Source organism: Lagopus leucura, unplaced genomic scaffold (assembly GCF_019238085.1).
Source record: "Lagopus leucura isolate 7727_CA_CO unplaced genomic scaffold, USGS_WTPT01 Super-Scaffold_100017, whole genome shotgun sequence".
NCBI classification, from domain to species: Eukaryota; Metazoa; Chordata; class Aves; order Galliformes; family Phasianidae; genus Lagopus; species Lagopus leucura.
The window spans coordinates 13,139,515-13,152,219 of NW_024962271.1; positions in this window are offsets into that span (position 1 = coordinate 13,139,515).

The window sequence follows — 12,705 nt, forward strand, 5'->3', positions numbered from 1 at the left end:
CCAAATTCTGCAGCCCTTACTCAAGCAAAGCTCCTGGTGAACTTCCAGCAGGAGCTTTCCCTTGACAGGAATTCCACTACTAGCATTCAATGTTTTTTCATATTACTGGCCATAGTGGAAAGTGTGTTGGAGTGAAGTAACTCGTACTTCAGCCTACGCAGACCATTCATGCCTGTGTACTTTCCGCACAGTTTAACTTTCAGAATCAGCTGGCTCACGTTATTGTGAGGTTTTGTGTAAGGCTGTGGCTACACTTGGCTGACCAGCTCCAGGCAAACAGCACAGCGAGGCGGGCTGAAGAGCTCCGAGCACAAAGCCCTACCTGCACGTCAGGAGGCAACGCCGGCTCCTTTCTCTGCAGACGCTTTTCTCTGAGTTGCCATGGAGCCATTGGCTCACCCGGAATCAACTCTGCCTGCAGAAATGACTCATCCTGGTACGGAAATCTATGTGTAGAGATTGTTATTAAGAATCCAATATTAATCAAGCCGTGGTATTGGAGTTGTCATAGTTATTTCCTACTCTGAGCACAGAAAATAATGATGTCCTATTATTTCAAATATTACAGTGAGAGAAGTGTGGGTAAATACTAATTTTTTCACTGGAAAAATTATGTTGTGTGTTGCACGTCGATAAATACCGAGATGCGAAAAGCAATCTGAGAGTATACAGGGAACTAGAAACACATTTCCTCAGGGTTCACTCCTTCACCGGCTGGCACTGCTGTCAAACATCTGCACCACTTCCTGGAGTCAACCCTGCGCTTTGCACTGCCGGAGTACCCAACACCTGGCACACCAACCATCAGGCACTGAGCCTGTTGGAGCTGCAGAGTTTTATTCTAAGTTTTTAAACAGAAGGCAAACAAGCAAAATGCTTACTTCTTACTGCAGCTTTTTGGTATTTTGTTTCCCAAATCTTTTCTTATACGGGAATCAGTTTAAAGCCATTTGGATCATCTATGTTTATTTAATCTAGGAATCTCTAGATGAAATCTATCAAAAGAAATTAAAGTAAGTCCCAGTTGCCAGCGCATGAAAAGATATGATGCTATCACCAGGCACAACTAAATGATGATTGGATCATTTCTTGCAGGGAAACCGGTGGTTTGCAGGTATGTAAGCCTCCAACTTTAAGAGATTCACAAAAACCGAAGTTAATTCCTGCAGCATTTCTATGTTGCTTCTCCAATTTTAGAGTTTTCTGTTGTATCGAAATTCCTAACCAAGCCCACTCTTTTCTTATTGCTTTGCTTCCCCCTCTAAACCAGGCTTTTTAAAAGAAGCAGAAAAAAGCCCACAACAAAACCACCCCAAGTGTATCAGTTGTATTTTCAGACTGGAGTTCATATTTGATTTCAACCGTGAAAAGAAAAGAAACGTCACACGTTCCCCATTCACTCATACACAAAACAAGCCCACAGATCAGCACAATACGCAATTCCGGACTCAGAAGTTATCTTAGACTGAAAAACAAGGCTGGGCGCTGATGGCTAAAACTTTAACACAGCTGCATGGAAAAATCCTGCCAAAAAACTGCCCAGCGTGCTTGACTCAAGGCTGAGGTGTTCGACCTTCCCCTTCCTGTATCTACAGGATAACACAGGACAGGAGATAGTTAAAAGAGAGCAGGGAGATGGGAACTCTGGAATATGTACTACGCTGTACAAGAGATGCCAACATAAATAATTCACTAGGACAAACACATAACTTTGGAATTTCATTTCTTTTTGTGCTGTGGTACTGCACTTGCAGAAGAAGTAGGTACAACAGAACTCAAATAGTGAAGTAACCTACTGCAATGGGCTAACCATATATCCCTTAAAAATCACAACTTTGACAGGAAATGGCTTCATTAAGCACAGGTGCGTGGGACACATTAGCTACCAAAGAAATTGCTACAGTAATTATATGAAATCATGACTAATGACTGGTATCACAGGGTGTTTCGCCTTATCAGATGGAATATTCACACACCCAGGAACAGATACAACAAACAGTAAATACAGGAATTGAGATTTCATGCCACACATTCCTTTTCTGTCTATTATGGACCTGTGGAGCAGATCTATAGGAATCCTTTAATTACTGCTAGCAATTGATCAGCAGATCAGAAACAATGACAACTGCTTAACTGCATTTTGGAAAAACTTCTCGGGTTCTATTTGTTTTTGTTTCACACTGAAACGATAACAAAACCTGCTAACTGCTCCTGCAAAATTCATTAGCTTCAAATGGTTGGGCTGGGATGGAAGGTGCCAGGCTTTGGGCTCCTACTGGCCACTCCAAGAGAGCAATGAAGAGAAAGTGCTCACAGCATGCCTCGAATGGAGTTCCTTGTGACAGGAATCTGTCTCTCCCTCCCCCCTGCAAAAAAATTACTGACACTCACAAGCAAAGAATTATAAAGAGTAGGAAAAGGCGTGCAATAAAATATCTTAATCAACTTGCTTGCTATAAATAGAAGTAAAGGACCACTGAAAACTAACTGACATACTTTCACACTGCAATGCTAAGTCCTCCAGAGGACCTTCAAGATTGTGCCACCACGTTTGCACAAGCAAGCCGAGGGCTTTTTGTGCATTCTTCACCCTGTGACGTTATTTCCATCAGAAAAAGCTGGAAGTTGAAACTGTGACAACTTGCACTGACCCATGGGAATGCAAACATCTATCTCCTGATAACACGTTGAGATAATGCACGTCACCACTGCAGCCAGCATGAGGACACTTGTCTTCACTTATTTTATATCCACTCTATCACATTCCAGGCTGTGTTTCCCTATCTTTCCTTTCAACACACTCCACGCATTCCTCCGGCGAAGAGCACAACTTGCTCGCCCCAACACAGCAGCGCCTTCCTTCCCGCAGCTGAACAAAACCTGCCAGCTACTTAAAACTGCTATTCTAGAAGGTCAGTTTTTCACACCCTGCTATGGGAGCAGCCTTCCTTTCTCTTTTTGCAGGGAGTTTGGCTGCTGGCCGCAGCGAGGCTTTCCTCCCACAAGACAGAAACACAGTGTTACACTCCGTCTGTGATATCTGGAAAGCACCCAGAAAAAAGAGCACGCGCAAGACTCCTTGTTTGCTCTCCATTATTCTATTGATAACTCCTCCACTGTGTTGAAACCTGCGGCATATTCTGCATCCTATTCACCACATCAGCCAAGCCTCTAACATCACCAACCGTAACAGAACTCTTACTTTCAGAACTCAGTGACATTTTTGCTGGGTACAGACTCTTGACAAAAATATTACACTAACATGAGCGTTTCTGGTGCTGTGTAGGGGAGCAGGAAAAGATGCTGAACAAAAGCAAGAAATATTAACGTGAAAATTCATGTTCTTTTGCCTGCTCCAAGAGCACAGAATGGGAGCAGCAGAGAGAGAAGAGGAAAACCCCAACCTGGAAGGATTTCATTTTGCAGAAATGTATTTGTGTAGTATTCCTGTCACTGGAAAATTAAATCATTACTGACGATCATGGGAAAGAAAATACTTCATGCTGTTTGTATTTTCAGAAAACAGCTGTAGTCTTTGCTTTTAATTTTCTAAAATTCATATAAAATTGCATTGGATCAAATTTAATACTTTGCTCAATGGATTTACAGCATTTTAAATTGGTCCATTCAGCACTGAAATTACAACCACCAAAACTGCAGTGCCTTTCAGGTGCCTGCACGAGGCTAAAGCAACTGATATTACCTGCTGGGCTCCCGCGCAGAGCTGAGGGAGCTCCTCCTGTATTCGGCATTACCTGAAGCAGAGAGAGTCATTTGTCTCTGTTTCTACCTCAGATTTCTTCTGTCCTTTCCCCTTGAGATGATACATTGAAGTAAACCATTTTTCTGGTGATTAAGAATCCAACCTAACGACCGCTAGATTCGCAAGTGTGGATTTCAACAGGTGTCAGATGCGACCTCAGTTTCCCTGTTGGGACCACAGACTCTTTGCTTCTGACTGCTAATTTTGTCTCCTCCCCGGGTCTGCTTACCAAGGAATTTCCACTGGGGATATGGAATTCACATTTTTGATGATGACGTTGCTATCTTATGTCTTTGCAGGGTATTTTTTCTTTGAAGGACCTTGCCCTCTCCCTCCACTGCTAACCACCTACTATTTATCACTTGTGTTGTGGCTTCTAGGTGATGTTGTACACAGTGTAGTGAATTACTCTAAAATTCATCTCGAGAGGCAAGCAATGCAATTTGTTACTTACCCAGTGCCAGAAAAGCACGCAGCTTAGGATACATTTTAACTGGAGAGAAATTATCTGAATTTAGAAATAAGTGATTTTTCAGTTAAACTTTTACCAGATGCTGTATTGTGTTATATACCAAATTCCTGGAAAAGCAAGGAAAACAATTCCCAAAGTCTCATACTCAGTGTAGGAAAGAACATTTCCACACACATCTGAAGGCTTAGCTTTTCTCCTATGGGCATCTTGTGGGCACAGTTCAAAAGGCTGTGTGTATTCTTATAGACAATTTAATACAGTGAGCAGTGTTCACAACACAAATTGCACTATCAGTTTATAGCTGTTCTGAAAAAGGGATTTTCTTTGCATACCCACTGTACAAATTCAGTCACCTAAATTACAGAGATTGATCTCTCTGTGATGAAATAACAATTTAAGCCTTATTTATCTGGGGGTAAGCTATACACCTGGTCTAACCTCCAGACAAATTACCACAGAACCCAGTGTTTGCTAATAAGGTATTTCAAAGACTCTAAAGCTGACAATAACATAACCTCATTTGCCTGAAATCCTTCAGGCCTATGAGCTTATAGGCAGTTGTCCTGGAAAACAGCCCTGCTACATCATGCAAAGGTCAGCACGCAGGAGGAAGGAACACATACTGGGTCTGAGGGCAGCAGAACATTGTTCTTTAACTAAATATGTTGTGCACAGAAGAATAGCAGCTGATCAGATTTGTGAAGATGTAATGAAGAACAGAAGAAGAAGGATGTATTACTGAGGTTGATGGCTCAAAACTTTGCTTTTTCTTATGTTTGGAAATGCACGGGCAATTGGTGCGCAGTCTGAGAATTCTGAGAGCAGTCTACAAACAAAGCATGGTCTGAAGAGACTAAAAGAACAAGAAATGGGTTTGTTCTCTTAGGGAAAGTTTCCAGACATTCTTCAGACATTGCCTTAGGTACACTGCATTTCAGTAATCCAACTTAAAAACCCACAAATAATTTTATAATAGCTCACGTGCAAATTTGAAGACTTGCAAAACCAATTGTTGCTTACATGGCTTTTGATAAGATTCCTCAACGAAGGAGAACAAGAGTTTTATTTCTCTAACTTCCAACAGTTGCTTCTACCAAGAAAGTTCACTAGAAGCCTTCTGTTTAATTCCCAGGTTGGAGCAAGACAAGGGGAAGCACACAGCACTGCTCAGCTGTGATCCCTCTCCTCCCGGAAGACATTCTGGACAGATACAGTAAGTACACACTTCTTGAGAGTATGAGCCCTCCTGGCCTTGAGGCCATGGTCAGCAGGAGGGGTGACAAAGCAGACGCCTGTGGTGCATGACTGCAGTCAGGGCAAATTAACAAGTGCCCCTTCTATTCACAAAGAGAAAAGAATGGAGCCATTCAAGAGCAAACCCATCTGTCCCTGGGAGGGTTCACAAGAGTGTCAGAGAAACCTCACAGCCAACAGTCTCTAAGTAGTGGCACACAGGCATCCTGCAGAAGCAGCACTTTTGTCCACTGGTAGAAGCTCCACTGTCAGGATGCTGCTTTCACAGCCCATCTGCTTGCAGGCTGAACAGAACTTGGAAGATTCAAAGTCTGCACAGTGCTACCTTTTCTAAAAAGCAATGGGGAAAAAGGACAAGGCAAAACTTGCAATTTTCATCACTAAGTCAGGATTTCTTGGGCATGAATGAAACAACTCTTATTTAATAGCTGCCTAGTTAATCGCTTTGCCACACAAAAGGCATGGACAAAGTAGGTAGGAAATCACCATTACAGAATCTCTCTTAGGAAACAAACCAATGCCTTCCCTAAGCTTTTGAATGAACATACCTGTGTTCACAAGCAGCCATCTCAACATGCCTCATGTCTGCATTAGTTATAATCACTGGGACAACCCTAAAAATACACATCACAGTAACTGCATACAGTGATGCCCGCCTGTATTTGCAGAATGCAGGGCAGACTTCTAGGGAGCTTGCTCTATCTCACACACATCAGCAGATGCCAAGTGACAAAATGTCAACTGTCAACATTATGAACTCACTGCTCATCAGCACACAGAAAAGAGGACTGGATCACAAGTATCTGTACGTTTGCTGGGAGTGCTGATCTCATTTTAGCACCTCTAAGGAGATGCCTAGGAAAATGCAAAAGAACTCTGGACTTTTTGAAAGTTATTGCTGCAGGAGAAGATAAAAACTTACACCATTCTGTGAGTGGAAACTAGTGGGCACTCTTCGTAGTCCCGAGTGAAGTCCAAGCCCAAGGAACTCCAGGTGAGCATGAACCCAGCTTCAAAATCTGCGCAGCCAACACAAGAGATCCATCTCATCCATGCAGCCTGGAGGATTACAGTGTTATTTGGTGCTCAGTAGCAAATCTGAGCAATTCTTTCTCCAGATCTAATATTGCTCACCATGTAGAGAACGCAAACCTGGTTTTGCCAGCCTCCTTACTCTCTGTCGTAACTTCTGAGCATGAGATAAATGGCTGGGGAAAGATGATGAAAACCTTCTTTGGTCCCTCTTAGGTCATGTATCTTAATTTTTAAATTTTCATCCTGTAACAGCTGCCAGTAAGTTACAATAACACAGATTAAGAGGGTCATTTAGGGGTTGTGCCGCTAACTGAGAAAAGAAAATAGCAGTCTATCAGGCCACAGATAACATATGGAACAATAGTCCTTCCATCTCAAATCAGTACAGATTCAGTATTCTCCCAGAGTGCTCTCTTCCCTTCTTCCCTTCAGGAAGTGAAATTCAAACTCTCTAGCTGTGATGGGAAGAATTATATACCCTTTCTTCACTCAGACAAAAAGGCTGTGCTGATTTGTCCAACTTTAGATCCAACTGCTATTTTGGAAAAGTGTTTTGATCAACCTAAGACCCATATCTTGCTTTACTCTGGCAACACTTCTGCTTCTGTGTGCCAGCAAGAGACGTAGAGGAGCAAACTACAGACATAAGACAGGATCCCGAATGCTTACAGCAGAATTGCAATCACTGCTTCCATAGGTTGATTAGGAATCGTTTTCTTCCTTCATGCTTCCAGAAAACCAACAGGCTCAGTATTGATCCATTAAATCAAAACACCTCTCCAGACATGTCAGAGCCCAGCCAGTGCTGTAATGTGGGACAGCTGATTCATAGTAAGGAATATTTTTGCACCTGTGTTCCACTTTTAAGAGCTTTTGAGAAGGGTTGTGCTGCAAGATATTTTTTCTGGGGTGACACAACGAAGTCTCATTGATTATGTGCTACAAACAACGAGCAAAGGCAGTCTCACAGCGAGAACAAGGCTGATGCAGGAGGAGAAACATCATCGTCATCTAGGAGAAACAGTAAAGCTTGCTAGCTTCCACCAAGGATAAGGTTTCAGACAGAACGGTATAAAGACTGCTGCAGAATTACATATCAGCTGCTTACCCCAAACTGGCTGCTTTATAGTGGCTCTTGAGTACGTGTCACATTTTTCACCATTAAATGGAGAGTGGAAAGAGCTAATAATAAAAAAAAAGAATACCAAACAATCAGAACATAAAAGCGTATGGCCTCCATAAAATAACACATTTTTCTTTTCTTAATGTTTCAGCTGTCTGAAGAATACTTTTCTGGTGTAAAAGAGATAACTATATATCTTCTGATTTTATTGGCTGCAGATTACACTAATTATCATAAAAAATTACTACCACTAATAAAAATTCTATTATAAGTTACTTATAGTAATCTCTAGGGTACTATAGTTAGCTTAGAAAAGATCGTAATTACACTGCATTACAGGGAGAATTTGTTTCCTGCAGCAGCTTTAACACTATCTGCTCCTTTTAACACTTTCAAGTTGCCTATGTTTTGTTTTTTTTTTTTCCTCTTTCCCTTTTCAGGTCAAATGTTGCCTGTTATTTTCACTGTGCAGGATGTGATTTTGTCCCAGAATAACGATCCATCTCTGTTGCAAGTGACGCAAATGAAGCTTTAAAATCACAAATATCTGGGTGGGTTTCACCTCCCGAGGGGGTTAGCATGTCTCAATGGAAGGATGCATGAAAGGGAAGACCTAACTCTCTCCGCCCAAAGGGAAACGCTCTCAGTATAAAATTGCTGGAAGCCAGTGGGTGTTCACAGAAAATACAATGTTCGGACTTTGACAAGACAACAATTGTTATTTTCCCTTTTAGATACTTTGCATTTTACCATCTGTGAGGTTGATGACTCTTAAATGACCTTAAATCATACCGCTGTTAATGGCAGTGGTTACAGGCGAATGTGGGTCTCTGTGCTACCTGCTTGGACTGAACATCAAATTAAATAGCTTTACTTTGATGGCCGACGCTGTAGTAAATAACCTCAAAGTCCAACTAATTAAAATAAAATTGAAACAGTGGCCATTTCTTTTAGAAAGGGTTTCAATGCTTCAATAGCAGGGCTAATCAACATCTTAATTAACAGTCATATAAAACGAAATAGCCCATTTGAGTTGCTTTAAAACAGACAACTTATTTATGCAAAGACTAGTGGCATATTAATTGCCAACTCTAAGAAAATATACGCCTTTGAGCTTTACAGCTTCCTTTGCACCAAAGAGTTTGAGAACTAAACTGTGGAAAAAGCGTATTACAGAAGTTAATTTTATGACAGACACGAACCAGAGGCACAAGCAAATGTGGGTAAGTTTCGTGGCATGTTTTGTTTTTGGAGTTGTAAGATTAATTAATCGAATGTAGCCTCATAATATTCCATTTAAATTTAAGAACTCAGGGTTTGTCTGGCCAACGGTGACCAGAACATCTTTGAGCAGTACAACAGTAAACTCTAAGCATGTGGTTCAGGATCTCAAGTGGGCCACTCAGGACCCCATGAGAATGAACCTTCTCCCTGGTCTCGGAGCATTTGCACGTGCTCTCAGAATTGACCCAGGCCAACAATCAAAGGCCTACTGATGGGAGCAAGCATTTCCAGGATCAGGTCCCAACTGACTCATCTGCCCCAATTAGTCTACCTCAGGTTATATCTTTAAATAGCTTCCATTTACCGATGTGTGTGAGGGAGGAGCGGCAGGGAAGAATTACATTTCCTCTCCTAATTACTTTACTTTTGTTGACATCTTGGAATAAGTTTTTACTTTCAGAGGAGCAGAGTTGATTTACACTACAGAAACAGCACAGCAAGCATGAGAAAATTATTTGCCCTTCCTCCTGCCAGGCATCCATTTCCTTTTCACTGTTGCTAACAATGCGCTAACTATTTATGCATTTGTCAAAGGATCCAAGCATAAGAAAACTATATTTAAATCACTTCACTACAAAGTGAAAACACAACGTAATGATTCAGACTCTATTTAAGTAATAATAATATTTGCACAGCCTGCCTGGCGAGAGCGCTTGTAGGTGACAAGAGCTCAGTGCAGTCCTAGAGGGGCAGTAGCAACAAGAAATAGCCTTTAAATTTCTTCTTTAAAAAACAGCTTTTAATTTACAGCCCTGAAGTATGCCCAAAAATGTGTCATTTCTCCTGATTAAAGTCTGATTTTACTGCATTTCCCAATGAACCTGAAAACGAGGGGGCTTTATTGTAGAAGGACAATCAGTGGGCTTCAGAAAGCACCTACATGAAATGAGCTGCTCAGCTTACCTTTCCCAGTACAGAAAGATTTCCACCTTTGGTCATCAACCAGAACTAATTGCAAACCCAGCCACCCATCCCAGCACAGCCCTCGAGGACAGGAGGATGTGGGAGCCAAACTGGGACACTCATTGCTGGGCTTCAGAGCACGCTGGGTCTGAGGCACACTAAGAAGGCAACAAGCTGTGCGTGCTCCACAAAGACGACCCATCTCTTTGCTGTCAGCCTAGCCCTTCTCACAAGCTCTGCATTTCAGTAACCTCATCTTCAAAATTCAGAAAGTAAAAAGAGTCTGAGCATCTTCACAATTTACGCAAGGCTTAGTCATACAACAGTCTGAACAAAGGCATTTTGAAGAATAGCACATAGGTTGTTCTAAAAGTAACGCATCCTACACTACCAATCTGAGCTTGAGAATGAATTGAGATTCTTCTTTTCTTGGTACCAACACTCACAGCCCTGAGTATCATATGGGGTTTGAACAATATCTGGAAGACTATTATACTGCAGCAAATCCATTAAAGTTTTGCCCCAAAGGAAAACTAAGACTTATTCTCTTCCTCTTGTAGGGAAACGGAGCGCTTCCATTCCAAGCGTGTTTCTCATTTAATGCATGTGTCAATATTCTTTAAAAAGCACTATTTCCAGCAGAGAAATCTGTGCCTAGGCAGAATTACTCTGCTTAGGTGAAGCAACAACTCTGCAGTATACCTGGGTGTGAAAGCTACACAGGGAAATGCTTTATTCTTCCACCTGACCTAAAGCCAGGAAGAAAATGAATCATGCAGATAAGTCAAAACACTTCCAGCAGATAAAATACAACAGGACCTCATGCAGCATGCCCCACGTGGCGTGTATGGCTAATGCAATGGGCTGCACATGCAGCCTAACATGGAAGAAGAGGGGAACTCATTGTTACTCCAATTCAGCTGTAACCTGAAAAAGTTGTGCAACCTATTTCTAAATTGTCAACTGCTCATTTCCTCCTTACAAGCCATGGGGAGAGAAGTGCAGGAGATGTTCCCCTCAAGAGCAGCCCCTGGCTCCCGGGTCGGCAACGACCATGGCTTCTGCAGTGGAGCAGTGCTGCTGTTGAAGACCTCTTGCAGAACACATCCCTCCCAGTTTGAATGCCATTTTGGTAACTTCAGAACAAACCCAGAAATGTAGTCAATCCAACAATACTAACAGGGGCATTGGTTAGATTGCTGATTAAATGCAACAGTATCCAATTCCAATGTAAATGAGGGAATCTTTTTCAAATCATTGTGTTAATGCATGGTAATCTGAGGTAAGATGGAACCATTACCAGCTTCGCTGGGGCTGAGATCCTCCCAGATGTTTTCCATAGAGCATAAATCAAATAAATTTGCTTCTAAGAAGCGGAATGTGCTCAAGGCCTCTTTTCCATACAGCTTACTAACTGAAAATTCAATGGTTTCAAGGCTTCCTCAGTAAGTGAGCAGCAACACGCCCTATCTGTCATACTGCACAGACACCCCACAGTTGTACTCTGTGTGCACATGGCACTTGCTTTTGAACAGCCATCTTAATGTGCAACTTGGGCTGAATTCAAGCTTTGCACCGTCAGCTTTGTTCTCTTCTAAGCAATTCGTCTTAAATGGCCAAAGCAAAGATCTCAAACTTTATTTACATGTAACCTGTCCCTGCAATAAAAAGCCTAAAGCCTTTCCCCAGCTTTCAAGGAAGAGACAAGACTTGTTTCATTTTCGCTGGCAGTTGCTTCTGCTTTGCAAACCCCATTCAAATGCGGACTGTTACTTTTGAGCACTGAGAGTAAGTGTTAAATTGAGATTAGGGTGAGCAGCAGATTGCTTTGGTTGGGGAAGAACTTATTTCATAAAGACACAAGAGAATTAAGCAGAGTTTCATGTCACTTGCTGTATGTGCTGATCAGAGAGTGAATGATGAATTTCTTGCTGCGGACGGCTGCTCTGAGGAATACCGTGCAGCCTTCAGGTGGAAGGAAAAGAAGTCATGCTTTAAAAGGGGAAAAAAAAAACAAAAACTTTTTTAGTCCCTTCATGTAAAAAATAAACAGGTCTTTCTTGCCAGATTTATTATTCCATTTACACATTGCCTGAATGTGTCTGAGAATATTTTGAATTTTTTTTTTCCCCTCTGAATCTCATTTCTCTATTACCTTGACAGCTTGCTTCTGTCACAGAGAACAGACTGTCGTTACGTTTATAGTACACACCTGCATTGAGATCTAGGGCTTCCTTAGTCAGTAGGGAACAGCACTTTGGTTGGTGGGGTCTGTAACACTCAAACTGTTTGGTAACAAGTTACGAATGTGCACAAGAGACTTTAAACATCACTATTATGTTCTAAAAGAAAGAGCAAGCAGGTGTTCTTTACAATGTAGGCTGTACTTTGCTGTGTTAATTAGACAGCAATTATAGCTCCTGTACATTACCTTAGCAGACAAAAAGCAATTGCTATCTATTGTATCTTCCAGGTCCTCATAACAATTGTAAGAAGGGTCAAACTTTGCCCCAAACAACTCTAATTCTGGTGGGTACAGAGCTGGAACAGAGCTTCTCTGAGGTATCAACCTACAGTCCAAAGCAGAAAAGCATGTGCGCTGTCAGAGATGCCTGGGGCCTAATAGGGAAACAGACTGTCTTCTACTCTTTGACCATAAGTACAAATGTGTCCATTTTTCTGCTCTCCAAAGTGCTGGTTGCATGGCCAGTGCTTTGCTGCCATTGACTCCCTCTGTTGGCTGCCTGTATGTCCTCCGGCTCCTGGCTTTCAGCTGGCATGCACATATGCTATTCAGAGCAGCACAGACTGTCATCTGCTTATCTAGTGTATTATGTGACTAGTGAAGTGCCACATGGTTGAACACCAGGA